This window comes from Pholcus phalangioides, unplaced genomic scaffold (assembly GCF_987345545.1).
Source record: "Pholcus phalangioides strain wild (caught in Gottingen) unplaced genomic scaffold, Ppha-v1.0 ptg000024l_1, whole genome shotgun sequence".
NCBI lineage: Eukaryota > Metazoa > Arthropoda > Arachnida > Araneae > Pholcidae > Pholcus > Pholcus phalangioides.
This window is the reverse complement of record NW_028301616.1, coordinates 1793653-1820386: the sequence shown is the minus strand read 5'-3', so window position 1 is coordinate 1820386 and position 26734 is coordinate 1793653. Positions and strand designations below refer to the sequence as shown.

The 26734-nt window shown below is 37.5% G+C and overlaps 1 protein-coding gene across 2 annotated transcripts in view; it reads right to left on the bottom strand.

Moving 5' to 3' along the window:
* The window catches only part of LOC149068561 (uncharacterized), a 48253-nt gene extending 35528 nt beyond the window's left edge, over positions 1 to 12725 (bottom strand). The window contains exon 1 of one of the 2 annotated variants that reach the window (XM_089251256.1): positions 12510 to 12725. The gene's annotated coding sequence lies outside the window, so the exon portion shown is untranslated. Of the gene's footprint in view, positions 1 to 12344; positions 12432 to 12509 lie in introns of those variants that run through there. The other variant, XM_089251257.1, reaches the window with a different exon arrangement.
* Positions 12726 to 26734: the final 14009 nt, after the last annotated feature.

The window sequence follows — 26734 nt, the reverse complement described above, 5'->3', positions numbered from 1 at the left end:
ATATCGGAAAATTTTCATTTCCCACAATAAAACATGTTTAGAACAGTATAGTTCTGGGCACCCATGTGACTTGGAGAACATTGATCTGAGTGCGGTTGGATTAAAAAAAAATATTATTAATGGCATTTTTGTGACTTGTAGTGGAGCTTGGTTAATTCAAGCATAGTTAATTTGAAGTTTGGTGTATTATTTTACGAAAAAATTAGCAAAATACGAGTGGAATTCACAGGGGTCATGCATATTACCATATTGTTTGAGGCACATATTCGTAAGGGTTAATAAAAGATAGTAGACAATGACATGTTCAACAGAAGTTCAATAAAATTCACAAATAACCGATTATGACAAACACTAGGCTAATCCATAAAATAACACATTCAATTAATATTTCTGTTGATCATTCAAGTCACAACCGCCCCCCTCATTTTATGCATACAAGGGTCAATTATACAAGATGCATAGCAAACAGGGGTATGACATTATTTTACTGGCGAACCCTTGATAGTATTAAAATAAAAAAAATTGAACTTTTTATACAGTCCTCATGTGCCCCAAAACCCTGTTAGAAAGTTGTTGTCCTGTCTCTCCTGATGCCAACAAAAAAATTCCACGTTTCTAAGTGCAATATTCACCAAGATATTTGTATTCGAAAAACTGAGAAAAATTGGGGAAAAACAGCTCTAAATACAGAAAAACTGTTTTGCCTGCATTTAACGCTGTTTTTCTTCCAAATTTCCTCCATTTCTTTTTTTTTGAATACCTCAGTGAATATTGCACTTAGAAACCTGGGAAGTTTTCTTGTTGGCATCAGGTGGGACAGAGCAACAATTTTCCCATTGGGTTTTGGGGCACACAGGAACAGAAAAATGAGAAGTAGTTGAATGTTTTGAGAAGTTACCAGCTAGGGCCTCAGAAAATCCACTTGGCCCAGGGGCCCATGATGCTCTTAAGACGGCCCTGCACTGTTTAAAAACTGAACTGTATAACTGAACTGTAAACCCGGAACTGTATAAAAAGCTAATTTTTTTGTTTTAATAGCTATGCAACCCCTTTTTCTAATTGGAAATATACCCCCAGGATCAACAGTTCGCCAGTAAAATACCATACTCTGTGTTTGGTATGCACCCTGTATAAAAATTACAGTTGAAGTCGATTCTTAATTCATTCTTTTACACCAATTCCCCATTTCCAACACCAATAAATTTTGTTCCATGTATCCAAAGGTTTGCTGAAACTAAAATTCAACTGTATATGAGAGGTACAGAGCTTGGTCAGTTTGAGACAAATAAGCTCATAAAATGATGTTTAATCAACAACGGTGTGAGATGGATGTATACATGTAAATACACACACCTACTTCAATTTTAGTTTTGAAAAACAAAGTGTTCCAGAAAAAAAAAAAAAACTCTTGTTAAATACAAATACTGTGAAAAGACATTTATGGCCCCTGGTCAAAGATATAGCATCATAATAATAAGCATAATACTATTCACTATACTTCTCTCACATTTATGGATCTTTTTCCTTGCTCAGACATATTAGCGAGAGATCACTGTAGTGCATAGGGATATATGTCAGGGCTTGACAAATCAGAAGAAAAATTAAATTATGTGCCAGCCAAATTTCTTTGTAGTCAAGCATGGGTTTTAGACAAGAAAAAATCATAATGTTTTTTTTTCTCTTTTCTACTATAGTCCACAATAGTATAAAGATGACCAAAAATTTTCTGGTTTCACAATTGTCTCTTCTAACATCAGAGGGATGGGTCATTAAAGTTTCATATATACTTGAAGCTTTAATGACCCCTCCCTCTGATGTTGGAAGAGAAAATTATGAAATCAGAAAATTTTGGGTCATCTTTATAAAGACTCCAATTTAATAATCTCGTACAGAACATTTTAGTCACCTGGTGCTTGGGATTTGTCAAGCACTTGTATATGTTAGTGGCCAATGATGAAAGTTGGTGCAACTGATTTGACAAGGAGAAAGGGTCTCTGTTGGTTTAACTGCACATTGTCCAAATTTGTTGCTAGAAGCCTGCACATAAAAAAGCTAACCCAATCAACTCTGATTTAAATACTGTATGTGTAAAAACTGCACTCAGATTTTACTGATCAACTCGTATGATGTGATGTTCAAGTAATTTCATAATTGAGCCTTTAATTTTGTTGACATGAATTTCCTGTGCCATTCAGTGTGCTATTTGTGTATAAAATTGTACATTTTCATGTAACTTCCAAGATAGCTAATATGAAAGGACATGAATATTACGTCATACAAGTTGATTGGGTTAAGATTGTAATTTTCCCATATCTGTCATGATGAAATATGATCACCTAGTCATGATGAATGTTATTCTAATAAAATATATATTTTTTACAGCGATTGTCTGTAGCCTTTTGTTTTATTTTTCCCTGTCTCTCTAAGATGGGAAGTGAGATATGACTGATCCTTCAATGTAGGCCTTTATTTGCCACCCTTCAGCAATTTCAACAAATAATTAGCAAACTTGCTGCAAATTGTACTTTTTTTTTGGCAACAATGAGGGATTTCTCAAATTTAGGATAATTTTTTTACATATGTACTAATATCAATTAAAGCAATGGATTGATATTTCATTCTGTTGAAGCAAAATTATCAGGAAACAGTTATTTTCCGGATATTATGCTGAGGTGAGCTCGGAAAGAAAAGTCATCACGTCTCCGCCGGGACTCGAACCCAGGCCCTCTTGCATACCGGCAAGCATGCTACCATCTACACCACTGGAGACACATGAATCTGCCTTCCAAATTTCACGCACTGTGTCGTGAGGCGCTGAAGTAGAGGCATTAGTAGCCTCTCTTAACTTCAGGAAATGGCCCCCGGGTGGGACGGTTTAGAGAGATATGACGGTTTTCCTGAAGTTAAGAGAGGCTACTAATGCCTCTACTTCAGCGCCTCACGACACAGTGCGTGAAATTTGGAAGGCAGATTCATGTGTCTCCAGTGGTGTAGATGGTAGCATGCTTGCCCGGTATGCAAGAGGGCCTGGGTTCGAGTCCCGGCGGAGACGTGATGACTTTTCTTTCCGAGCTCACCTCAGCATAATATCCGGAAAATAACTGTTTCCTTGATATGTCTGGCTGAGAAAAAAGCCATCTATATCACTCAAAATTATCAGGTTTGGCTATGAACCACCTGTGCTATCCTTGCAGACCATAGGTTGAAAAACACTGCTATAGCACATCATTCATTTGATTGCAGTGGAATTTTGGTTAATAAATGATCTGCATTATGAGCAAACATTTTCTGCTTTGTGAATGTCTTGCCGATGTGAATTTCCAATTTCTGCAAAATCCTCAGGAGGCAAAATCAAGTGTCATTAGATTGGTTAATTTTTTTTTGAAGTCAGGCAAAAATGAAAAGATTGGGGGAGAGCCAGCAGATAAGTGAATCTGTAACCAAACAATAGTTCTCCCCTTTATCAAGGTTTTCAGTATAAGTTAATCTGTAATTCTGTAATATTAATTCAATGTACATTATTGCATTGGTGTACGCAAAAGGATGGGGATCAGGATTATACCCCCAGCCGAGATTAGTGCTTTTTTAGAAAAACTTAAACCCCCTCTTTCAGAAGAAAAGAAAAAATTGAAAACACTTCCCCCCCCCCTTCCGAGAAAATCCTGTGCATGCCTATGCATTATTGTATTTATTGTGCTCTATTGTTGATTAGATACTATTTTTGCTAGTCATTTTTATAAAAACCAATATTTGTGGAACAAATCATCAGAATTAACATTTCACATGGATTTTTTTCTCTCCAATTATCCTCGCTTGATATCCAATCATCTGTACTTTGTATAATTAGTGGAGAGGTTTAAAGGCCCAGTTACGAAGGAACATGAATGTCACGTCATATGAGTTGCTTAAGCAAAATCTGAGTGAAGTGTTTGCACTTGGGGGGGGGGGGGGGGGTATTTAAATCAGAATTAACTGGGTTAATGTTGCGCCCATATTTCACAAAAAAAGGATGTACAAGTGTTTCTCAACCTTTTGATGTCACAGACCTCTTGTAGTGTCAGGAGATCAATTTTGATTCCTCTCCCTCCCATAAAATCCTAAAAATGCTTTTTTTTATAATTTGCATATCATAAAAAATTGAAGAAAAAAAAAAAGATTTCACAGCACAAAATTCATCATTCATGCAATGGCAGTAAATAAAAATGATCTCTCGCAGACCCCTTACAAAATACTAAAGGACCCCAGGTCCCAAAAACCAATGTACAAATTGTTATTAAAATGACTGTCGAAGTTACACAAACAGAATATATATCTCAGTTTATGGGTGTTTCAGAAGACGAGCAAAAGTTTTGAATGAATTTTGACTTCATGAACTAGCGACATCTTGCAGAGTATATGCCAAAATCACACACCATGAAAACTAGTCTATAAGAGGTGTTGCATATGCAAATTCTCTACTGAGCATCAAATGATTACAAATAAAAAACTGATGGTTCACTTTCGTTCAATCCTGGCAAGGTCGTCTTTGCGCGATGAGGATCAGAACTTTTTCAGGGCTCTTTTTATTTTCATTCATGAAAACAAAGAGGGACTGAGATAATACAAAGAATGGGAGATTGGAATCTGGACTGTTAACTATTCCCGGCATGCTGGATAAAAGTTTTGGCAAGGTTTAATAAGAATAACCAAATAAATTTTTTAAAAAAAGACATTAATTTATATTAGATGCTGAATAAAATAAGAATAAAAATGGTTTTCAATGCAACAATCATGTTTCGTTCAGAAAGTTTATAACAATAATGAAAAATTAAACATCTATTTACAGCTATTGAATCTTGCACATTTTACGGCATGTTTAAGGATCGAAAAATTAAATTACCCATTTGTATGTTGATTACAAACTGTTGTATGTTTTGCTATATACCTTATGTTTTGCAGTGTGATTCTTTAATTTTTCACTGTGCTTATTCAAAATTTACACAATGATCAAAAGGATCGAAATACAAAAATACTGCATTTACTCACATATGAGATGAGGTTTTCATTCAATTTCCACTGCTTAAAAAATCTACATGCGCGAGAGGAGGATTCCTACCCCTTTTTTTATATTTGGATTTGTTTATAGCTCACACTGCAATTATAGCTTACTGCTGGGCCAATCGTTAGAGATGATTCATGAGGTTATATAAATGCTGCATTTAAAATGCAACTCAACAGATTGAAAGATAATACTATATGGAGTAAGAGTGAAAAATAGAAGCATTGTAGCAAAGCATCGGAAGAAGAGTCCGAGTAGCCGAAAGATGATACAGCTAAGGGAACGTAGTTGTTTGTTTCAATATGTGAATTTTCTGCAATTATCTTTTGTGGTGTTCTAGACTCAACTCAGTGACTACACATAGAATATTTTAGGATCCCAATATAATTTTTTAGTCACACCTCATCCCGTGATGACATACTACTTCACCAAACACCAACTCTGGACGTATAGCTATATTGCAATTTACTGCCATTAATGAGATGGGTTGGAAATGAAGGAGCGCTATCTATCGGTGGAAAATATCTTATCTATATCCTCCCTCAGCTTTGAACCTGGGACCGTGACGGCAACCTTTATGGTGGTAGACGAGCATCTTGACCACCACACCACTCAGGCAACTTGGCACCTGGGATTTGTCAAATCCTGAGTTAGAGTATGAGAGAGAGATCTCTAATTTTGTTCACATCTGAATATTATTACTAATACAAAAATCAATTTGTACGTACATTGTACTCTGAGAATATAAGCAGTTTTGCTCACAAGATGAATACAGCATAACAAATTACAGAGCGGGTTCACATGGGATGAAATGATAAGCAATACCTCGCGTGGATAAGTTAAAAACCTGGATTTGAAGTTTTTTAACCACTCTCTGTCAATATCGCAGATCGTATCATTGCAGTATCTGTCTAGTGTGAGCTCAACCATAGGAGTTACGAACAAGTCAGAGTCTAAGTTTTTATGCAACAAATTTTCCTGCAGTGCCTTTCAAGACTTTGAAAGGCAAGTTAAATCATTTTCAGCTAAAAACTTAGATTACATGCACATTGCAAATCAAGACTCATAACTTGAGGTGCCATTGTACAAATAATGATAAATCTAGTGATTACAATGAACACAAAAACTTTGAATAGCATAAACCAAGGCCTGACAATAGTTGACACAACTACTGAATAACAAAAAACTGGACATAATCTGCTTCATATCTTTGAGAGATATTAATTGAAACATTCCCGAAGGTCGCATTTGAAAATTTATCAAATAATACAAAATAGATGAATAAAATTCTTTTTAAAAAATCGTAATCATTGTTAACTGTCATTGGGCTATAAATAATAATTGGAGCCCAGATTATATGTAATTGTATATTATAGCATTTTTTGTCGTTAAAGCACACCAATGGATAAAACTAAATAATTTTCAAAATAAGTGTATATTTTCTTATACTTATTCAATTTCAACTGTTTTCCTTGAATTTCTCTAAGTTTGTCATCTTTTCTGCCCTCCTTTTTATTCTTTTTTCGGACTTGCAAAGAACACTGATTAATAGGGAAGGATATATTTAGTATCGCAACAAGAGAAGATAAGAAAAGAAAAAAATAATTTTATGGTTTGAAAACCATATATATATATATATTTTTTTTTAGCTTTTGGGTTGCGAGTCTACCTTGTTCTGCAAAGAGCAATCCATCGCTTGTCAAAGGTTCAAAGTTAAAGGTGACCATATGTTCCGAAAATGGTCGTTTTGGCTTCAGGGGGGTGATAAGTAAATTCCATAGATGAATTTTTTTTCACTCGTTAAGGAAAAGTCAACTGACCAAGACCTCCTGGATACATGAAGAGATATGTATCTACAGGAGGAATTGACTGGATAAGAGAAACAAATGCCTAGGCCCTGTCCCTGGAAGCATTTTGTCCCCCTCTGCCTGGAACTCTGGCATTTCTGGTGAACCCAGAAAAAAAGATGATTAGAAAATACATGTTAGGCGGCAGAGGACAATAGATACAGGATAATTGTTCAAACGTTCATGAAAAGACATATTTTAGCTCACTATAAAAACGTGGGTCTTTTCCTTATTTTCGCATCTTTTGATGTTTCTTGGAAAAGAAAGACTATTTTCTAAAAATATTTTTAACGGTGCAAATGAAAAATAATCTGACGACATTTTACTAGTGGCGGACTACATCAGCCCTCCCCCCATTTCTTAACTAAGCCCTAGGTATTTACTTATGTTTAGCAGGATTTCAAATGCAAGGTAAACATATTCGTCCACTTCTGTTTTTCTTTAATCTACTAGAGTGAGCAAAAGTCATGCTTTTCTCTTCAGAAATTTTCTGATTTTTTCCATACTGCTAGGAAAGGAAAGAGTGAACAACATCCTATGCAGTCACTGGTTGATCACCATTTCAACTTCGCAGTGTGAAGGGAAAAACAAATTTTCAATGGATTTATACAATGTTCTGGAAGAAAGAAACATTCCTTTCTGCAAACTAAACAATATAAATTTTAGGAATTTTCTAAAAAAAGTATTGCAAAAATTCGTAGTGATTGAAAAAAAACAATATTTGGGTAAGTGGAGATCAGTGCTTCTCAAAGTGGGCGATGAAATGGTCCGAGGGGACAGAAGCTGTGAGTAAAACATAGGATCATATGGGTTGGTTTGAGTCAGATAGATGGAAAAAAACCCATATTTGGATAAGTGTACATCAGTGTTTCTCCAAAGTGGGCGACGGAATGGTAAATGGTGGGGAGTGATAAAAGCTATGAGCATAACATAAGATCCTTGCTTGTGGTCGCTATGTGGCACATTTAATAGGTGGAAAAATGGATTTTAAAGGGCCATCTCTCTCGGCCACGTTTGCTCGCATGCAAGGCTCTTGAAAAAGTGAATCATTCTGCAATCGCTAGATTCATAAATGATTCTTTATGTATTTTATGACCGGGAAGCGATTCCTTCTGTGAAAATGTCCTTGTTTATATTAGTGATGTTGCCCCATATATGGTGCCGCTGTGGTGGTCGGCCAACCACAGTGATGGTTGGCTGAAGTTGGTTTTCTGCGGTTCCTAACTTCAAGGCACGAATGGGAGCCAATCTCCCTGTTAAAAAGTCTCGCCACAGAGAGCAATAGGTCTACAACGTTACAAATATTCAATCATTACACTTCTCACAATTTGAAGTATAAATGGCAGCACTGAAATATCAGACACAACACTAGCTATACACTCAGACTGTTATGTGAACTCACTTTGTTCCAGCCATGAAGCTGGGCTGAAAGAGATCTCGGCAACGAGATAAGTCCGGTAGCAGAGCCCCCAGCATTTATTTGTCAAAGCTGGAAGAGCACTCAAAGTGTTTTACCCTAACCTTTTATATGTGGTCATGGCTTAGCTCATGGGTTGCATCGTATTGCAGAAAAAGTTAGTGAGTTCAATGTGTCGGTTAACAAAGTAATTTCATCAGTGAATAAAAAAAAATTTGTATAAGCCCAATTGCTATCTAAAGTGTACAAAGAAAAGTGTCCAAACACCCTTCTGCCAAGACTAGATGAGGAATGTGGGTGGAAGCAGCGTTATTTTATTCTGTTTTGGTTACCGAGCAGCATAACCAAACTAGAAACCTAGAATCTTTCACTAAACGAAGCAGGAAAACAGATTTTAGACATTCCAGATTCTATGGGACAGACCATTAAAGAAAATTTCGAAATCGTGTTGGAGAAAAATTCTGCTTTTTAGACACTGCAGACAATTAACCCTTAACTGGCACGGTGTGGTCATTTTGACACCCCACACATTCTTCACTTTGCCACCCCTTGAGAAAGAAATGCATCTAGACCATCTTATTTTCAGTACCTTTCAAGCTAGTTGTTTAGACATCTTTGACAAATTTATGAAGTTTTCCTACTTTTGCTCCCTTTTATATCGCTGATCAAAGTTTCCGTTGTTGGGGTCAAAATGACCCCACCACACCAACAACTTGCGCAAGTCTTTTTTCGTCTGCGGCCAGAGTGTTCAGATGGAAATGACATGTCAGAAGAGTGTTAGTTTTCTCGATAATGGTTTCAAATTAATGGTGAAACATTGGATAACCAAGGTGATCATGAGGATTCTGTGAGATCAATGTCATGGTGTTGTTTGCAAGTATTGTGTAACTAACTTAGAATAAGACTATTTTTCGTGCTAGTGAAAATATTGTAAATATTATTTTCACCTGTAAATTTTATTTTCCGAGTATATTTTAATCATATCTGCTCATTTTTTAATCATGAAAGTTGCCTTAAAAACATTGAAATAATTTAAAAAATAATGCAAAATTCCTATACCCCCTTCCACTTCTTTGGAATGTGTCTTAAACCAAATTTTTCAGAAAATTGAACAAATTTGAAAAATTATTCAGTGAATTAATTGACAGATGAATGAAGTCATGTAAAAACCCATTGCTTTTATGAAGACTCTTTTTGTTGATTTTTAAAATGCATTAACACTTGCTGGGGTCAAAATGACCTCACGACACCAGTTATGCACAGAATTTTTACAATGCCAGTTAAGGGTTAATGGTTATTTAAATGGCAAAGATGTCCAATTACCATCTGAAATTCAAGAATAAAAAGCCAAATTTGACAAATATTGCTCTGTAGATGTAGAAAAAAAAATTTCTGCTTATAAGATCCTACTGCGGGATAAGAGAGCATGACTATGCAAAAATATTGAAAAGTATATCGTTATATATTACAACAGGAATTATCCTTCTTGAAGAAGTAGGCCCAAGTTATTATTTTTGGGTAGGAACAGTTTTAATTCTTTCTTAATGATATGTAATGCATCACACAGTGGGTTTTCTGAAAACCAGCAAGAATTAGTGTATTTTTCCTTTTCCTTTTTTAAATGTGTTTTGGATTTTTTATCATGGTAATTTTTTTTAATTGCAGCCAGTTTTAATGTGTATTTTTCTATTTTCAATATCACATTTCAGTTTTTTGTGCATATTTTCTCTATTTTTAATGCATCTCAACATTTGAAGCATTTTTAGTGCTTCGAGGCATGAATGTGTGAGCCGGTCTCCCATTTGAAAAAGTCTCTCCGCAGAGAGCGGGCACGCCTACAACACAATATTGACAAAACATGAAAATCCAAACATTTCCATCTTTACTGCAGAAAATGGAAGCCAGATGGCAGCATGAAAATGAAACAAGAGCAACTCGACAACATAAATACCTTCGGGCCAAGCATACACTCAGAACACACATTCCGGCATGCGCCGATTCGTTAGAAATTCTGTAGAGGAATGTGTATGAGGTGCATGTTCGGTTAAATAGTAGTAATAGTGCATATTTTGCCCATTTTTAATGCATATAATCCTTGCTTAAATAATAATTAATAATCTGTTCAATCTAGAAATCTTGTGTGCTACATAGCATACCGGTATATGATTGTTGTATAAAATTGTAATTGTCTTGATCATGGGCAAAACAATAGCAACATCAACACAGATTGATTCAAAACCTGAATTTCAGGTTATTTAACCCAGTCCGTGCCAATATCGCTCTGATCATATTATTCTCATATTGCTCCAGTATGAGCAAGTTTGAGTCTGTGGTCGGGTTCATAGTTCAAAAGCTTTCATGCACCAAATTCTCTCTTACCTTTCAAGATTTCAAGTTGACATTTGTGTGCAAGTTGAATCATTTCCCGCTAAAAATTTAGACTACACGCAAATCGAGACTCTCGTAACTTGAGGTATCACTGTACAGATATAGATGAGCAATCTGGAGATTATAGGCTTACTGAACAGGGAAACTTTGAATAGCACACATACATTTTAATAATAGAAAGACGACTTCATAAGATGGATCTCTTATTTTTACTAAATTTAATGATATATCAATGAAAACAAATGGGCCTGATCAATTTTAACCATAACGGGTGTTTCTAGTAAGATGCATGAATCGCATATCATAATAACACAAAAATAGATCCTCCCCATGGCCCCCCACATAGGGGGGGGGGCTGACAGGACCAGGGACGATTATTATTTTTTTTGCTTTTTTCACGCTATAAATTAGCTACAGAAGGGGCCCGTTAAAAGTCTGACCGAGGGGCCCTGCTACAGGATGTGGGGGCCATGATCTCCCCATCTCAAGGCAACCTGAAAATATCCAATGACATACGCCTCTTGTACGATAACAACTACCTTCTCCAGACAAGAGAAATATAAATTTTTTGAGAAATCTCAAAAACATAACCGAATCTCTTCACAATTGAAATCACATATGTTAAGAACCGAGAGAATTTTAAATTAAAAAAAGATCACTCCACCCACAGAAACGCAGTTGCCACCTGAACTCCGATCCTCCATAGAAAGTAATTTTTTAATTTGTACGGTATAGTGTACATTTTATTCTGAGAATTATATGTGCAATTTTGCTCACAAGATGATTACAGCATAATAAACATTATAGGCCAGATTCACACTGTATAGATACAATAAGCGATACAACTGCAACATAGACACAAATTGGTTAAAAACCTGAATTTAAAGTTGTTTAAACCATTGTCGATATCGCGGATCATATCATTGTAGGAGTATGAAGATCAGATACTGTACGAATAACAGTAAGTAATCTGGAAAATATATTGAACAGGGAAAACTTCCGAATAGCTTATAAACACATCTTATCAATAACAAAAAAGTACTGATCATATCAGGGGTTCTGTCGAGACTTTTCCATATAGGGTCCCGTTTCTGTGAAAATTTTCTTTATTTTTGTGAAAAGGGTCATCAATTTTACTGAAAAATAAGTAATTTTGTTGGAAGCGAAATAATCTAGTTAATTTATCACAAAAGAAATGAAATGCCAAATTTATGATCTCATTAATTTGTAATTTTTGAAGGACCCGTTTTTTGATCCAGAATTTTGTGATGGGTCCGTCCTGCATATACATCATAGATCTCTTCTTTTATAATAAATTCAATGATATATCAACAACACCGAATGGGGCCCCCCAATTAATTTTGACCGGAAAGCGGGGGGGGGGGGTTCCAACAACACATGCATGCATATCATCACCACACAAAAATAGATTTTTTCCCCATCTCAAGGCCAAATGAAAATATCCAACGACTTACGCCTCCCGAGTGATAACAACAATCTACCCCCCGAAAAGAAATATTAATTTTTTCTTAAATCCCTAAAATACAAAAAAAAAAAGTTCTTCACAATTGACAACACGTATGTTGAGATCTAAGATAATAAATAAAAAAAAATAAATGATCACTCCACCCACAGAAATGCAGTTACCACCTACTGTTCAACTCTGATCCTCCACAGATAATAATTCTTGGAAGGCTCATATATTTTGAATTGGCGTACACATCCATATGGAAAGGGTTCCCTTAGCTTGACATTTCTCGACAATAATAGTATTGTTATTAAAACAATTAATTGACAACAAAAAACTTGTTGTTCTCACCTAATATAACAGATACGAAGTTGTTCCTCCACCAACTTCAGGAGCCCGATTGGTGGTTGGTTCCGAGGAAAGCTGTACCCCACCACCCACTGAAAACTTAACTCCCACCCCGGAAAAGCCATTATTCGATGGGGAAGAAAAATGACCGATTCGATTGTTGGATGATGATGACAACAATTGTTCGAATGCAGCGATGGCCCGATTATTATGACTCATTTTCACACGAGGATATTCAAATTACGAGCAAAATGAATACATATATAAATAGATATTGAGCTTTTGTCCAATCTGATGCTATTTCGAAATATCGGGCAGACACTGGCGGCCATTTTCAGTCTTTTTTTCGTCTCTACTCACTATAGCTTAGCGTTATGGAAGACTGATTTTCTTAAGTTTTTGAATTCTGGATAAAAATTAAATTGAATGTTTTCGGTGTTTTGAAATTTTTTTCCCTCCCAGGTTATATGAAAATCCTCAAGCTTCTATTTTGTATTTGCTTAGAAAAAAAGTGATTATGTTGAGAATCATGTCTACGTCACTTGTATGTGCACACAATTAGGCGATTTCTAACCATCTTAACTCTAAGAAAATATACAGGGTGAACGAGAAGTCCAGAGGGCACGTTTTAAAAATTAATAACAAATCAAGCAATTTACACAAAAAATGGGGATTTCTTATAATGTGGCCAAGTTTTTTTTTTTTACAAATTAAAAAAAGTTATAGTTTCACTTACAGGTGGCGCTGTAAAATGAAAAACTCCGACATAACACATAAACTGCAACGCAAACAGTGCATAATTAATGTTGTATGTGTTGCATAAAACTACATTTCAACATGAGCATCCGTTTACACAAGTAAAAAAACAAAACAAAAATGTTTTACACGACGCAAATTTTCATAAGCATTACTTTTTCACTGCTTGTGTTGTATTTTGTGTGTTATATCGAGTTTTTCGTTCTACAGCGGCACATTTGAGTGAAATTTTAACTTTTTTTAATATATCAATGTGGAAAAAACTCTAGCCATGATAAGTATTGTGCAAACTGTACCTTTTTATGTTGATTGGTTGATTTGTTATAAATTTTTAAAACCTGTCCAGTTTTCGTCCGCCCTATATTTTAAACTGTACTGCCTGGTCACCTTAAATTCAAAAGATATTTTTAAACAGTGGTCGCAAAAGTAGTTTTTAAACTTTAGCAAATTCCTTGCTAGATTTTTTTCGACAGGTGAAAAGCTTTTGTTTGGTTTTCTGACATGTAGGGAAAAAAAATGTATGTACAGTATTTATTTTTGCACAGTTTATCCTGATAAAATCGACCAGGTTTTGAAGAAAAGTGTGGGGTGTACTGTAGTTCTGTCTGTGCTCAACATGAAGCTTACTAAAAGCACAATACAATACAATAATAATTATACAGGGCTCTCGGCTACTAAAAGCACGATGTTTCTCAAAATACAAGCTAATGGCTCTGAGATAGGTGGTTTTTATTTTTGACCAACGTCGTTGATAAATATCTTAGAATGTTCGAACAAATTCATAATTAAAATTTAGATCCTCAAATTTTAAAGTCTGTCTAGGCCAAGCTTTTTTTTAAACTTTCCACAAAATGCGGGTTACATTGAAAATTTTCGTGAAGCTCGCGGACTACCAAGTTGTACCAAACATCCTATTTTTTAGACCCTATAACCGACGGAAATGGCGAATTAATACACATGTGTTATTATGACCCGCACATTCTGCTGAGGTCCCACTCCGTAATGAATTTTTAGAGTGGGAAAAAAAAGTCGATAAGAATCGTCCCGAGTTGGAGTCCTGTCAGCTGGTATGTAATATTATGCATACGAAGATTTTTTAACATGGCTGATGAGAAAATATATTAAGGAAAGAGAAAATTCAAATGCCCTTGCGGGGAATCGAACCCACGTCCTTTCATTTTCCGGGTGAACGCTTTCGTAACCCGACCACCCAACCCCTCATCCGGGGCAAAAGCTAAAATTGAGAATTGTCGATAGAGCCTGGGTGCATGGTATGAAATGGTCCTGCCAATTTGCAGGCTAACTTCCAAAAATTTTTACTAGATCTCATTTTCACGATGCTCCTCTGCGCTTGGGGCCCCGGGCCATGCGTTAAGATGGCGGTGCATTCACTAGACCAGCGGTTATCAACCGGTACTCCGCGGTTGATAACCGCGCAAATGGGGCTCCGCGGCCACACGAGGAAAATAAAAGTCATTTGAAAAAATAATTATAATTACTTTAGAATAATAACAATAAATCAGTACAACCTCGTTGGGCATTTTGCCTGTTGTGGCGTTGTTTTTTGTACATAATTTTGCTGAATAAGTAAAAAAATAGGTCTATGGGGCTCCGCCATAGAAATTATATGCCAAAAAGGGCTCCGCGAGTCAAAAAAGAGTACCCGCGGAATGAGAAAACAGATATTAGAGGGTTGCAAAGCTATTTCTGCACCGGGCCACAAAATATTTAGGCCCGTCACTGCTTGACTCTAATGAAATATGAAAAGAGAGATGATCCGGCGATCTAAAAAAAGGGGTGTGTCGAGATCTGCTGGTCGATCACAATCAATGAGTTACCTACCGCTGATCTACAGGAAATAGCAGTTCTCAAAGTGTGCGACGTGGTTGCCTGGGTGCCGTTAAGTTTTGTGTCTCGTTTGGATATTTTGATAAGTGTATATTGATTATACGGATTGGATAATATAATCAATATAGATATATTAATGATTGTATTATCATATCAATGGTTATGTTGATTGGAGGATATTGATTTGTCTACTCAATGGTTGGAATCAGAGTTTACTCGATTTACGCGGGTATGCAATTTTACCAATTATTTTCATAAAAGAGCAACACATCTCAAAAGTTTTAGAACTATTCGCATCAACTCCGTAGTTGGGGGGGGGGGGGGGAACACGAGGTTCGCCCCCTCCCGAAATGATTAGCCCGCCTCCCACGACGTCAGGAACCAGACGCAGGGTATGATAATCAAGGTAAAATAAAAAGTCTTTGTTCGACATAAACCGCAAAATGCTTCCGGCAACCGCAGCCGGCGTGAAGAAAATCCAATATTTTTTCTGAAATTTCAAATGAAAGAAGCTTGGTGGGGAGGAAAAATTCGGGGAGTGTGTCTAAGGTTCAGTATATTTAGCTGTATATTTATTATATTTTCTTAAAAATTAAATGCGAGTAAAACAGTTTTCCGCATTTAATACTGTTTTTTCCTCAAGGGAAAATAAAGCTTTCAAAATCTTAATGCATTCTTACGGATGAAAATCATTCAACATGAATTCCATTTCAAGATTCTCTCTGTAGCACATGCAAGTACTAAACTTAAGAAAACTGGTACAGGCATGCGTATGCAAATAAAGAGATATGGAACCAATCAGAGTACGGCGCTGTGGTCGGCAACGCCTGTATAACACAACAAGTGTCTGGCATAGTTGTTAGATCGGTTACTGCTGCTACAATGGCATGCTATCGAGATTTAAGTGAGTTTGAACGTGGTGTTATAGAGATGGGACATAGCATCTCCGAGGTAGCGATGAAATTTGGATTTTCACGTACGACCATTTCACGAGTGTACCGTGAATATCGGGAATCCGGTAAAAAATTAAATCTACGACATCGCTGCGGCCGGAAAAAGACCATGCAAGAACGGGACCAACGACGACTGACGAGAATCATTAAACGTGACAGACGTGCAACCCTTCCGCAAATTGCTGCAGATTTCAATGCTGGGCCATCAATAAGTGTCAGCGTGCGAACCATTCAACGAAACATCATCGATATGGGCTTTCGGAGCCGAAGGCCTACTCGTGTACCCTTGATGACTGCACGACACAAAGCTTTACTCCTCGCTTGGGTCTGACAACACCAACATTGGACTGTTGAGGACTGGAAACACGTTGCCTGGTCTGACGAGTCTCGGTTCCAATTGCTTCGAGCTGATGGACGTGTACGGGTATGGAGACACCCTCATGAATCCATGGACCCTACATGTCAACAGGGGACTGTTCAAGCTGGTGGAGGCTCTGTGATGGTATGGGGCGTGTGCAGTTGGCGTGATATGGGTTCCCTGATACGTCTAGATACGACTCCGACAGGTGACCGGTACGTAAGCATCCTGTCTGATCCCCTGCACCCATTCATGTCCATTTTGCATTCCGACGGACTTGGACAATTTCAGCAGGACAATGCGACACCCCACACGTCCAGAATTGCTACAAAGTGGCTCCAGGAACACTCTTCAGACTTCAGACACTTCCGCTGGCCACCTAAATCCCCAGACATGAACATTATTGAATATATCTGGGATCAGGCGCGGATCCAGGGTGATGTGTTGGGGGGGGCGATTTTTCACAATGAAGATGTCGATCGGTGAGACCCAACCTAGTGTCCGCAGGTGCCAAACGTACTTAAAATAAAAAAACTAATAAAAAATTAATTAAGAATTAAAATTATTTAAAACTTTCAATTAATTTTCATTTAAAAATTAATTAACATTAAAATTAATTAACATTAAAATTAATTAACATTAAAATTAATTACGATTACATTTTAATTGAAAATAAAAATTAATTAAAAATTGAAGGCAGTTAAAAATTAAATCTAAATTAAAATTTATATTTATAAAAATTATATTTTTTCAATATGCAGCATACTTATTTAAAAACTTGCTTGCAGCAACTGGTGTTACAATTAATGAATAAGCTGTTTTTGATAATAAATTTGAACGTTTGCGCCGGCTACCCTCGCAAAAAATACCGTACGAAAAAAATGTTTGAGGTGCAGACTGAATAATGTGTGTTATATTTATAAACATTGTAAAGAATTCTGATGCACATTACCAGTTAAAAATGTTTTCTTATTAACAGTATCATGAGCAATTGCACAAATAAATAAAAACTTTGCAGATGAAAAGAGAGCAGAATATGAAAAGCGTATGAAGAATTGGTATTTTAAAATGTTCCTGGAATACTACTTCTTCCTTCGCTTGATAAAAATTAAAAATTAAGGCTCACAGTTAACCGGACAAAACAATGCGCACAAATAAAAATTCATCCGAATGTATTCGATAAATGCTTTTTCCAGCTTTTCAAGTCAAAGTAGAGAGATACTTTCCGTTTAAATTTAATTTTTTTGATCCCCGTGAAAGTATTAAACGTTTCTCTTTGTGGCGTTATGATAACAATTAGGCAAATTAATATGAATAAAATAAGGATCTCTGTCAACCAGAGGAAATGAATTCTAAGCTAACTCGGATACAAGAAACCTCGTTTAAGAGAGACGATCCTTGAACATTTGAAGGAAAAAAAAATTATCTAAAGCCCTGATCATGGCCTCCACATCCTAGAGCGGGCCCCTAGGCTGAAGCCTCTAGTGGGCCCCCAGACCAGACTTTTCACGGGCCCCTTTATAGTTAATTTATAGCTTAAAGAAACAAAAAAAAATGATGAGAATCGTCCCCGGCCCTGTCGGCTCCACCCTTGGGAGCATGAACTTTACGCACAACAACAAAGTAGTTATCAAATAAATAGGTAGGCTACTACGCGCACACCGACAGCCCCCTTACCCGTAACGGGTCGCACTGAGCTTGCGAAAAATTCTTGTGACCGCTCAATTTTTAAATGACTTCATGGCTTCAGATAAAAAGCTGAACCTATGCGGCGCAGCTTTTGTCCTCTCATATGTAGGGTCCGTGATAAGGCAGTTTCGGTTTCAGTACAGCACAGGGTAGATGTTTTCCCTGTTCAGATTTTGAATGCCGGTGATGGAATCGGCCAAATGAGCTTTGTTTACATCAGTGATTCCAGGTGAGCCCTCTGTGGTCTGTCTCGTTCGATAGAGAATTCTATCTATTTGCCGGCAGATCCATGTGGGGCCTTCAACTGGCTCTGCTTGTCTCGTACTAATTCATATCAGCTCAGTACTCCCCACTCGGCACTGGACCCGACCAAAGGGAGTTTGTTTCCATCCATGGGGTCCCTAAGGTGGTCCCTCTTGTTTCGCTCAATACCTTGTTTAGTATTTACTCATGATCTGCTTGGCGTATGCACTGAAAAGGTTCGGAACCGCTGCTGGAAACTCAAGCATCCAAAGCCGAGCTACACTCACTCCAGCAACTTCTCGTGTTCACGTATACGCTTCGAGGACTTGGCGTTGATGTAGAGAACATTAAGCAGTCTTCTTTCAGTTACTCACGTTCTAGACAGTTAATTTTTCTTTCTGTGAACAATTTTATAGCACACCAAACTTGTATCCTTTCTTAAAATGAAAATAAGTACTACACACAATAAAACACCCATTTATGACATGTCTGTATTTACAAATTTAAGTAAGTTTAAGTTTTAAGTTTTCCTTTAAGTTCCTCATTTATCACTTATAATTTTCAAACGAGACGATAAAATTTAAAAAATTACAAATTTCCAGCTTTGTATACCCGATTTATGAAAATATTTTGCGTCTGAAACCCATTTTTGTCTTCAAATAAAGTTTCCCATCCTACTACGTATAGAGTCAGACTTTCAATAATCCCTCCAGTAATCCGGTGTTTTTAGGCCGGTTCTCTCCGAGCATAGAAGAGGAAAACATAGTGCGCACATGTTTATGAGCAGAAGTTTGTTATTTAAATGGACTTTTTCAATCAATCTGCAGTAATTCGGCGATTTCGTTAACTCAGTACACCCTGGTGTGATATGTGCCAGATTAGCGAGAGTCTACTGTACTAATAATTCATATCTCTATTAGTTCTAGAAAAATTGAATTCCATCAGCCTTTTTTTTTTTTGCTGGTAATTTTTCAGTTTTTCCCCTCAATTTTTTTTTTTTTTTTGCAACACTGATTTTAACCATCCTCATGCCCCGTTACTGAAGACAATGTCCTATTTACAGAACTAAATGGGCTATAGCCCAGGGCGGCAAGTTCAGAAGGTCGGCAAATTTGAGGATTGAGTGGCCAAGAAAATTAGCAAAATGGGAGAAGGGCGGTGAAATTTTTATAACCCTCAAATAAACCCACCTCTTCCCAGACAACAAGTGACCGTGTCAGTGAGTGACCTAGAGAGTTTGCAAGCACGTGAATGAGCAAAAGCGTGACTTAGAGCGGGAGTAATGAATGATCAAATGAGTGACATAAAGAGTGAGGGACCAGTTCAGTGAGTGGCCTAGAGTCAGCCGGCAGAAGTATACTGGGCCCTCGGAAAAAGTAATTTTTCTGAGCCCCCCACCTGGCGAGACACGTTTACTTTTAAAATTTTAGACCAGAGGCCCCTCTGCATTTGAGGCCCCCGCCCGCGGGGAATGCGTTAAGACGGTATTGTCTAGAGCGCGTGTAAGTAACGAAACAATTACCAAAACCAGCGTCAAACACGTGTGTGACCAAAACAGGGTGCAAACATGTAAATGACTAAAAGGTCCGTCCCACGAGGGTTTGCTAGGGGACGCTGGGTAAGATAATTAAAGTTAATAAAAGTCTTTGTCGGACATAAACTGCAAAAATAACAGCCGGCGTGAAGTAAACCGTGCTTGTTCGGTCATTCACAAAGGAAGACGCTCGTTCCTCTGCCTTTGTATTGAAAGCCTTAAAAATTATTGCTTCCCCGAGGCCCGAGACGACCGCGGATCCTGACAAAGACTTTTATTATCTTTAACTTTAATTATCTTATCCAGAGTCACCTAGCAAACTCTCGTGGGACGGACCTTTAAAAGAGTGACTTTAATACAGGTGTACTTGCACGAGTGGGGGGGAGGGCTATAACATGGGATGAAAAATTCGTGGATAGAGTAGTCGAGAAAATTAGACTAGAGTGGAAGGGCGGTGAAATTTGAATAGCCTTCAAATCGGCAAAACCGTAAATGCGCTTCTGACTGAACATCAAAATTACTCTCAATCTCCTAACCTGAATCTCTGGTTTGGTTTCAAATAAACAACTCATAAAGGATGAAAACTTTAATTTGGAACCACCTTAGCAGGAGTTTCAGAGAATTACTAATCAAGAAATATAAAATCTTGGCAACACAAATACACGAAATACTAAATGGTAAATCTTGCTTATTCGAATAGGACGTCAAGATAAAATATGAAAATGTTTTTAAATATGAAAATATAGCATTGAAAAGTTATTGAAACAAGTATAGACTGTTTTCGATAACAAGAAATAATTGACGCATATTTCAATAAAATATGTGGGTACTAATTTGTCTGCATAATTAAGAAAAATTTAAGAGTAAAAAAACTTCCTAATGAAATTCTAATATTGCGCGATTTAAAATAATAAATTTCTTATTCAATTTTGTGCAGACTATATGGTTGTCAAAAACCTATTCAAAAACAGTTTTTCGCCACAGATACGTTAAATAGCAAAAGCTTACTTTCATGCAAATTGGAATGATTTTCATTATTATTTAATTATGATTATCAAGTGCACAATATTAATTTTCAGATTTTTTGTCTGAAAAGATGGTGGTTAAATTTAATTCCCGCAGAACATCCGACACCACACAATCAATTTTATATCGTGGATTCCACTTATAACGTTCCTCAAGGCCGAAACATGGGAAGAGGAGGTAGTTTGGTGCCCCGGGCGCTGGACCGGAGGGGGGGGGGGCGTGAATTTCAACCTTTTATCTGCCCTTTAACATTACAAGGGACACCAAGATGCTGACCAAGCATCTGGTTGCGGCACTGCTCTTAGAACCTTTTCCCGCTTAGTACGATTCATTTTCGTGGTTCCATCTTCAACTAATGCTCAGACCATAGAGACGTTGCAAGCGGAAAAACGCTTTGAACGGGAAATATTAATATTTCCCGTAAAAGCGTTTTTCCGCTTAAAACGATGTTATGGCGGTTTTTGGAAAAGCATTATACGCGCGATCCACTTTTTATGTTTAATCAAGGTACTTATTTCAAATTACAAAGGCTTTAATTATTAGATGGGGCCGAGGCCTATATTTTCATAGATATTATAGAGAAGCTATGTGTGTTCAAATGCTCACCTTCTGGCGCAGGGCTTTTGAGCTACGTTTTCGAGGAGGGGGGGGGGGGGGCTTTGCTGAGATTTTTCATACTTTTAGGCCCCACTATAGTGAATTTGTAGAGTGAAAATCAAAAAATGATAAGAATCGTCCTGAGCCCTGTTAGCCTCACCCTGTGGGGAAACCCCCGTTAATGTCATTATCAGTGAATCCGTAAGCGAATGCAGCTTCATTCTCTGGGAAAACCCCAGATGTGCTACAAAAAGTAATAGAATTAATTTTCTTAATATCCATTTATTTTAAAATTTTAAAATTTTTGCTTACTGAAAACATTTTTTTTCGAAGACATGGCCATTTTTTGATCCACGTCAAGCTTGCGGGTTTCAGGACTGAATTTAAAAAAAAAGAGATAACAAAGGCTAGAAAACGATGATTCATCTTATTGGATGGCTTGTGCTTTATTGCGCGTTACCAAGAAAACTGAAGGGTGTAAATTTTTTTCCTCTCTACACGAGCCCTTAGGCGCTAGGGGGTAAGCGAAAAGGCAGCGTGACAGCCGAATCGTATGGAATCCCTGTAGAACCTTAGTGGGAATACAATTGACCCTCCTCCGGCTATGACTTCTTTATTTTTTCGACCTTACCAGCAGAAGAAATCTCAAGGTGGAACTTGGGGAACAAATTTTATGGAAAGGAACTTTGAGAAAAAAAGGAAATTAATTAAAAAAATTAAGGATTAATAAAGAAAAAAAGTGAGGTAACTGGAGTTATGTTTGCTTGAAGGCTCTTGGGAGGGGCGATCGCCCCTTCACCTATTGTTTAAAGGCTCTTGGGGGGGGCGATCGCCCCCATCGCCCCCCCCCTGGATCCGCCACTGTCTGGGATGCCTTGCAACGTGCTGTTCAGAAGAGATCTCCACCCCCTCTTACTCCTACGGATTTATGAACAGCCCTGCAGGATTTCATGGTGTCAATTACCTCCAGCACTACTTCAGACATTAGTCGAGTCCATGCCACGTCGTGTTGCGGCACTTCTGCGTGCTCGCGGGGGCCCTACACGATATTAGGCAGGTGTACCAGTTTTTTTGGCTCTTCAGTGTATATCATATCAGTTTGTTTTTATACAGGGTGATTCAGAAAAGATGGTAAAAACTTTAAGAGGTGATAGTACACACCAATACAAACAATTGTCATCAAAGAATGAAAATGGTCTAACATGAAACGCAAACGCGCTTCGAAACGGCCGCTCCGCAAACGTTAAAACGCAATTTCTGTTGAAATTTATCGGGAGAAAAAGAACATCATGCATGCAAATGTAACCTGGGGAAGAAGAAACCGTATGCAAATCTGCGTCACAGTGAATAAAAGGCACGGACGGCAGCCCCGTCAAGTTATTCCAGCGTGCAACCATTCTAACAGTTGTAACGTACGGGATAATGGCGCACTTTGATAATACTGAAAAAGCAGACATGCATTTTAGTTGAGGAGCTAGCAACAAACGGAAGTACCACAGAAGAAGCATACGGAGAGCGTTTTCCCTACAGGCGGTTGCCTAATCCGAAAACATTTACGCGCTTGCATCGGCAGATGTGCGAAACGGGATCCTTTCTTGCTTCCCGGTCTGATGCAGGTCGTCCAAGGACTGCCAGAACAGCAGGTGTAGATTTACCCAGGTTATATGTGCACACGCATGATGTTCTTTTTCTCCCGAAAAATTTCAACGGGAATGCCGTTTTAACGTTTGCGGAGCGGCCGTTTCATGTCAGACCATACATTCTTTGATGACAATTGTCTGCATTGGTGTATACTATCACCTCTTAAAGTTTTTCACATCTATTCTGTATCACCAATGGCCCCCACATCCTGAAGCGGGGCCCTATTTATGATGAATTTATAGCGTGAAAAAACAAAAAAATGATTAAAATTCTCCCAGGGCCTTTCAGCCCACCCCTTGTGGGGGTCATGGTATCACCCTGTATAATGAAAATTCCTTTCTTTCTACAATCCCATATAGGTTCAGAATTTCTTGAATTCACTTTCGTCTATTGTTTGGTAAAGTGTGGCCAGCTCTTGGAACATTTACTATACACTAAATTTACCTGGAATTGTTTCTATAAACTTTGTTTGTCAGCTATAAAGGGGGGATACAAGTTAAGTGATGAAAGTAATGAATTTTTTTTTTTGCTTACAAAATTTTATTTTTTATTTTAAAAAAATTCAAAAGCGAAAAAGTATTGAAAAATGCAAATGTTATCAACATCCGGGCCCTGGTAATGAAGCAGGGCCGTCTCAATCGTACAATGTAGAAACGGCCCGACATGAAAAAAAGGCAGCGGAAGAAAACCGGACGAAATCCGAGAAGAAGGGTATTTACATAACCCATTTCCAAGCTTTAAATTATTTTTTAAAGAATCATTATTTTTTTCTCTTTTTCTTCTCTTTGATTAACCTTTCAGCTCTTTTTCTGCCTAAATTTGAAATATTTTTCAAGAAAAAACAGATAAAAATTATAGTTTTAATTAAGGTAAGGGTATTTCGACCTCCAACAAAAATACCGCAAACTAGATTTATTCAATGATTGAACTACTGCTGCCATCTGTTAACATGTTACTGGGTTTTCAGTTTTGAATTAATTATGCGAGAGAAGAGATAAATTGGCATTAAGGTTTTGAGAGAAGGAAAAAACTGTATACGCGAATTCGCAAATGACCATTAGTCAATACTATTTTGGACAATTTTCATGTTGTGGTTTCTGATTTTGTATTTAAAAATAATCACCCCTCCCCCAAGAAAAAAACAACAAACATAATTTTTTCTAACTTACTAAAATTATTTTTGATTTTTAATAAATTATTTTCCATATTTTGCAGCTGGTGAACAAAAAAAAAAGTCACGGCATATTGTAATGCAGGGCCGTCTTAACAGCATCATGGGGCCCCGGAGCCAAGTGATTTTTCTGAGGCCCTACCTGGTAAATTCTAGAAAATTTCAACCAGATCTCATTTTTGTGTGGGGGGGCCCCCTGTTGTCTTGGGCACATGCGTTAAGACGGCACTCTTGCAATGCACCGAACCAAAGCTGCATTCAGTTTTTTCTCCTACTTCGCACCGGACGTACTACGCAAGCCTCAGAAAAAAGTGTTATGATATGCGGGTTTCCCTTAAGCTGGACTTGTGTCAGCAATACTGTTAGACAACAAAATGAGGTCTCACCCGACTATCTTAGCACACTTAATGGTCATCTTCATCCATTAATACGCATTCATTCTCAGAAAGCGATGACATGTTCCAAGACTGACATGTTCCTGTGTTTAACGCAGGTGTCGAGGAGATATGATCGAAGTGTTCAAAATTTTCAATGGGATGGATAGGATGGACCATGAACACCGCCAATCGACTGCTTTTACAAGGGGACACCAGTATCGATTGGTGAGGGACAATGCAAGGTTATGGTGTCGCAGGGAAAATTTCTCTAATAGGGTTGTTAATAAATGGAATAGCTTACCCCCGGAGGTAGTAAATTGTAACACAATTGACACGTTTAAAAAGAAATACGATAAACATGTTCGGGGTAAATCGAGAAACTATCCATACTTAGAATAAGACAACCATAAGTATTCTTTATGGGCATTGTATGATATTTTATCATGTGTATATATTGATTATAATTTTTGTTAACTGCATTTTTAATTGGGTCGCTATATATTTTTTCGAAATATATGACATCCATATTTTTATGGGCATCTTTTTCTCAGCCACCTCGTTGGGCATTTTGCCTGTTGTGGTGTTGTATTTGTAAGACAATAACAGCGAAATGATTTGGAACCGAGGAGACATTGCACGAGGCATTATTCGCACACATGGATTGGCCACCACGAATTCCGACCTGAATCCAATAATGAACCTACGGAACTGGATAGAGAATAATTTGAAGAGTAATTGACTATTACTGTTACCCTTTACGCGGCACTGACGAAATATCTCGCCTCCTTAAAAGCCTCTTGTTTTAGCATTGGCAAGCACAGATATTTAGTAAAGCCGATTTCTCTCTCTCTCTCTCTCAAGGAAATATTTTCCCCTACTTTTCCTTTTAGTTTGCACCAGCTGAAAATCGGAAAAAAGACTACTTCATTGAAAAAGATGTGACATTTTAAGTGGGGTGGTAATGATTTCTGCTATTGCCGCTTAAAGGGTCATTAATCCACCAAAGATTCTGGTAAAATATTGATAGAAATCTGTCTGAAATTAAAGGCGTGCTGTAAAGTCCAACAATTCATTAGAGGTGGGGAGGGGGTTACTTAGCATACGGGTTGCGATCCAAGAGGAGCTTCCGAGAGATAGGTCGTTCGAATTCACTTACAGCCAGGGATTCTAGAGTTATGGCAACGACCCGAACTTGATTAGCAGCGGCTTCTTGGATGAGTCGTACATATCCACTTTAAAGTTCTGTTATGAATGCACTTATTGCGACACTGATTTCACTAATTTTGAAAAACAAACAGTTCCATGTGTCACGAAGCTGATCTTGCTGTTGATTTTGGGTCGCAGGTGAGAAAGGTTGAGAGCCGCTGTATTAGAGTATGCAATTTTTTTTTCGGCTAGGCAGTGTATATTGACTTTCCAGAAAGTTCAATAACCGTTATTTTCATGATCCCAATTTAAATTACACGCATCATGAAAAACTCGTACTTGGAGCCACAAACGTTTATTTCCCTATGCCTAAGCTATTGCCATTTTTAAGCCATCAATAACGAAGGCAAACGTAAATTCAGCTGAGGTGCATCATCAGGGCCTACAACATTATACCCATCATTAAGAAACCAAACAGTGTTGTGTATGTTTTTTTATGTTGAAGTTGAACGTTAAGGAAGTGTTGTTATTTATCTTCAAGAAACAAACTTCACGTTATGTACACAACACATTACAACACGCATCAATTCATTAGAAGTTCCCAAGAAGAATGTTTACGACGTGCATGTGCCTTTTAGTAGTAGTGCCAAGTTCGTATCTTTTAGTATTAGGGAAGTGACACATTGGCAAATCACTGGATACCTAAATGTACATATTTTCCTTTCTGTAGAACTCTTTGATTTCCCATCTTCCCACAATATACTCATAAAAACACTCATATAAAAATAAATTATCTTGATACACTGAACTTAAGGTCCTGAATTTAACTTGGTTGGTGGTGGTGGGGGGGCGCTGCTCCGGAATTAGAGGTCCTCCCCACTAAGACAAG